The sequence below is a fragment of the Phoenix dactylifera genome, chromosome 6 (genome assembly GCF_051530095.1).
Source record: "Phoenix dactylifera cultivar Ajwa chromosome 6, Ajwa_hap1_PhDact_Kaust_v1.1, whole genome shotgun sequence".
NCBI classification, from domain to species: Eukaryota; Viridiplantae; Streptophyta; class Magnoliopsida; order Arecales; family Arecaceae; genus Phoenix; species Phoenix dactylifera.
In genome coordinates, this window is record NC_143195.1 from 364263 (window position 1) to 369548 (window position 5286).

General features: G+C 33.7%; 1 non-coding gene across 1 annotated transcript; it reads right to left on the reverse strand.

Moving 5' to 3' along the window:
- Nucleotides 1-340: 340 nt before the first annotated feature.
- Nucleotides 341-421, reverse strand: TRNAL-AAG (transfer RNA leucine (anticodon AAG)). Its single transcript has one exon. It is a non-coding gene; the product is annotated as a tRNA-Leu (tRNA).
- Between the last annotated feature and the right edge of the window lie 4865 nt (nucleotides 422-5286).

Below are 5286 nucleotides of genomic sequence, written 5' to 3' on the forward strand. Positions count from 1 at the left end.
ATAGCATTTTTAGTTTTTATAATTTATATTAAAGCATATTATGAATTTTTTTTTTTAGTTTGACCATTGTATAGTCACAAAAATATCATTAAAAATAGAGTTTGACATGTGATTTTTTTGAGCTTTTGAGTATCATTAGCTGCAAGAGAGTTCGGAGCCCAGTCCATAAAAAATAATTTGAATATTTAGAATCTTTGTTGAGTATTTTTTTTCTAAACTTTCTATAAAGAGATTCATATTTTACATACATGCATATGTATATAATAATTTTAAAATATATATTATACTTTATGTACATAAATTATGAAATAGGTATTGCAATTTTAGATAAAAATTTAGCTGTTGAGAGTGGGATTTGAACCCACGCCCTTTCGGACCAGAACCTTAATCTGGCGCCTTAGACCAACTCGGCCATCTCAACAGGTGAATATTTGACGTCTCATTAGATATATAGGCGCGAAAAGCTCCGTGAATGGCTCCCCCCCATCTCGGAGATTAACATTCCTCTCCCTGAACAATACCGAGAACCGGGACTTCTCCGGCTTGCACTTTTCCCTGGGTTCCCAGTAAGCAAACTCTTGGAGGTTTTAGGATCTCTCTTTTTCTACCTTTTTTTTTGAGAGAGACAATTACTTATGGATTGGGTATATGAATCAAGGTATTGCCTGTCAAAATTTGAGAAAGTTCGTCGCTGACTGCTATTTTGATTTCAACCTTTTCAGTTGGTGTTAAAAAGAAAAAACTCAGCATCCAAAATTGAATGGACAGTTAGTTTTGTTGATCTTTATAATATTTATACGCACTTTCAAAGTAAACATTTGATCATCCACTACAATTGAATAGCATAAATTATCACCATTTACCAATATGGTCCTCGACATAACCACTTGTAACTCAAATGCGAGGAATGATGGGTTTTCCTCTTCCAGACTGAACATAAGTAACAGATTTTAAGATGATGATTGTATGTTTGATGTCTTCCAAGATTTTCTTCCTCAGGCTTTTTACTAGGTTTTGATTTATTGATCTCGTTACTCTAAACCAGTATTGGTAATCCATCACATCCGCAAGTCATTGTTGCCAAATGCCAAGGTTCTGTTTGATTATTGTAGCCTTTAGAGGAGTGCATAGTCTCTCTCTTCTTGGATTAACTATTTTTCTTTGTAAGAGAAATTTTCTGTTGCAGGAAAATAAGAATATATAGAAAAAAAATATTATGGGAACTTTTTCTACCTACCTCATTAAGAATATATAAGACATTACAACTAGGATGATATAAAGATAGAAAAAAATAATAAATGAATTCCTAGGATCAATCTTGTTAGCAATATATCACCTAATTAAACAAATAAATTTATAAATTCAATTAATAAAAAATCTTAAAGGGAATAATATACATGCATATCATTCGGCATCCAAATAATTCTATTTTAAGGCAAAATAAATCTATTCTAGCACAAAATAAATCTACGCATTTAATAAATTTATATTATAGAATTCCAAATCCTACAAATCTACTAATATTAAATCAAAAATAAAAATAGAAGAAAGTAGCCTGATTGAAGGCAGGTCGAAGCGCGTAGACGCTGTCCCAAAGAAGTATTTGCCCCCACGTACGGGTCTCCCGACAATCCTCCTTTGATGATGCCTTGATCACCTTGTATAGCCGCACACGTGTCCGGCCTCTTCGGATAGTCCACGCGAAGCTCTAGGAAGATCCACAACTACAGGAGTGCTAGCTCGTGCAAAGGTGCTGCAGTGGCTGAACTTTTCTCCCTCGAAGCACTCAACTTTTGATTCTTCTTTGAGAGGATGAAGGATGGAGATGAAGGAGAAGAAGGAGGAGAGAAGGTGGCTGGCTCTCAGAATTTTTTCAGAATTTAGAACCCTTTCTAAAGGCCATTTTCACAAACCCTAAGTGTAGGGGTCCTTTTATAGCCAACAGACCCCCCACGCCTCACACCTCTTTTGGCCAACGAATTTGGCTGATAAAATTCCCAAAAAATTATGATGAATCGGCAGCTAAGAGATGAACAAATTCTATTTTAATCTTGTGCCAAGAACTTCTAAAAATCAGGGGATTATTGCACCCCAAACTTTAGCTGCATGCCACCCTGCTTGATGCATCATACAGTCCCTACAAATTAGGGATTTGATTCCTATCTTTTTAGGAAGATTTGAGGCGCCATATTTTTCTGAAAAATAGCTCCACGCCTCCTCTTTCCTCACGCCAAAAATTGGCCAAAAATAAAGAGGATAGGCACCACTGCTTTTAGGGATAAGGATGCGGTGTCTTTCTTCTCCAAGAAAGAAAGCTAGGGTCCTAAATTTTAGGAATTCTTCTTCATAATAAATTTTGATTATTTGGATTCTTAATCCTCATCAAATAAGGACTCTTAATTGACTTGAGTCAATCCCAATTCAATTGGGTCAAGTCCGATCAATTAGGTTATGCCCAATCGGCTCGGGTCGAACCCGATCGAATTAGGTCAAACCCTAATTTAGCCCAAATTGAATCTAATTCAATTTGGCTTAATTAAAGTCCAATAATTCAATCAAATTGAATTTATTAGTAATCCAATTACTAATTAACCCTCCAATAATTCAATAATTATTTTAATGCAACTTTTGCTTAGGATAATTTGTCAATCGAATTGACCAAATTACCCCTAAATGATTCTTAATCATCAATCAGCCATTTGATTAACCTAGAAACTTCTATGCGTGTGACCCCATAGGTTCGAACCTAAGCCGATAGCACAAGAACAACTTTTTGTACTAATCGAAATGACCATCTAGCAATGGTACCCGACGTCCGAATAGATCGAATGATTGCAAAGCAACATTCAAGAACCCTTGGACTATGGTTACCGTATAATTTATCCCTATGATTCCTAAATGCCAGGATGACTTCAGAGTTCTGTCAACTGTGTAATAAGTGCATCCATGATGTGATTCAACTTTAGAAATCCTGTGACTCTTCACAAGGATTACCCTGGTCATGGTTTTGTTAAATTGAACACAAGGTATTATCTCCTGTTTGCAGGAGGGGTCAATTCCATCTTGATTCACAACTGACTACACAAGTACTTGACTGTACCCAGTGACCTTCCGTCACTGAATTAGAAATTCAGGTAGTCCGGTACCAAAGTATGGTGAGTTGCTTGCTAGTTACATGTTGCGGTCTCAGGTTAGAGGGCCAAACTTATACCTATATCCACTCGGAACATCTCTTGACAGTAGAGCATTCCGGAATTGGTCATGTTCAGTGAAATGTACTCCTACACTTCACCTGTGTGACATATCAGTGTCTCCACACTCCTTGGTTAAGAGGACAACCAATGTATATGTCACACAACAACCTAATCTCGATAATGCGGTCGTCCTAGTAACAGCATATCATTTGATCGCGAACAGTTTTAAGGACTTGAAGATAAATCCTCTTTTATCATAAAACAAGTCCTAAGGACTTAATCATATAAAAGTTCATTTGAAGATGTACAATAAAATGATGAATAATGCCAAATAACACTTTATTAATTTGTCAATTCATTTATAAAATTCAATCATCAATATGCTGACGATTGACATTTAGGATACAATTCCCAACATGGTTCTGCCACCTCCTAAAGTTATGGCCATCAAATTTTTCAGGTTTAGCACTAAGGTGGTCACTAGTGTTTGAGGCCATAGGATCAGGATTACAAAATAAAGACAGAAACATAAATGAAGGCAAAAAAATCTATATCAAAAGATTGCACTAATATTTATATTAAATTTTGGATGTTTAATTGATATATCCAAAAAACTAATAGCCAGATCAGCTCCAGATCGATGGTGGAGCACTAGGCTCACTTAAGTACCAGCCTTTCTTAGGCACGTATGCCTTTTTGACAAGATTTTCTTAGACACTATTAGTTAATGGATATAGTCACTAGAAATTACACAAATTCAATTTTTAGAATAACCTAAGTGCAAACTTAAATTAGATATTGTGGATTAACTAATTTCAAAATTTTTCGTTTGAATTTTCCGAATTAGCAATGATTGACTACTAATTTAGTAGTAGCAAATCAATTATTTTAATTAAGATCTAAAATGTCAATTTAATGAATTATATATTAGAATTGATTTATTGCCTTATTAGAATAATTGATTACTAATTTTATGGCAAATCAATTGTTGTAATTAAGATCTAAAATATCAATTCAACGAATTAAAAGATTTATTCCTTTATTAGAATAATTGATTGAGATTTAATAAGTCAATTCATTGAATTAGTTATTATGTATTAACCAATTTTCGAATTTTCCGTTTGAATGGGATCTGAAAATTACACCTTGAGGAATCCAAATAGAGGTATAATAAACCTCTCGGAGGTTAAACAAATTGTTACCTTTTCAGAATAATTTATTATTAATTATGTACAAGCAAAAATGATTATTGCAATTAAAATCTAATATGCCACAATTGCAATAAAGGATTTAATGAATTATATATTACTAACAAAAAAAAATAAACATATACTTCTTTGGATTGATAGCAATATATCACCTAATTAAACAAATAAATTTATAAATTCAATTAATGGAAAATCTTAAAGGGAATAATATACATGCATATCATTTGGTATCCAAATAATTCTATTTTAATGCAAAATAAATCTATTCTAGCACAAAATAAATCTATGCATTTAATAAATTTATATTATAGAATTTCAAATCCTACAAATCTACTAATATTAAATCAAAAATAAAAATAGAAGAAAGTAGCCTGATTGAAGGCAGGTCGAAGCGCGTAAATGCTGTCCCAAAGAAGTATTTGCCCCCACGTACGGGTCTCACGACAATCCTCCTCTGAGATATGACGATCCTACAACTTTTTCTTCGGCATGTCTCGAAAGAAGTTAAAGAGAATCCAATCGGACTTGCAGATCCAGCAAAGAGCGGAATGAAAATAAAATAAACTGAATAAATATATAAATCCAAAAATCAAAAGTAGCTAAGAGGAGGAAGAATTTCTCCAGAGTTTTTATACTATTTTTATGTAATTTTGTGTTTAGAATAGGATGAAATAGGAGGTTTATATAAAGATTTTAAACAGGGGCATTCTGGTAATTTTGCGAACACACGGGCGCATTCCGCATCTTGGAAGAAGTCAAAGTGAACCCGATCGGACTTGCAGATCCAGCAAAGGGCGGAATGAAAAGAATAAAATAAACTGAATAAATATATAAAAATAAAAATCAAAAGTAGCTAAGAGGAGGAAGAATTTCTCCAAAGTTTT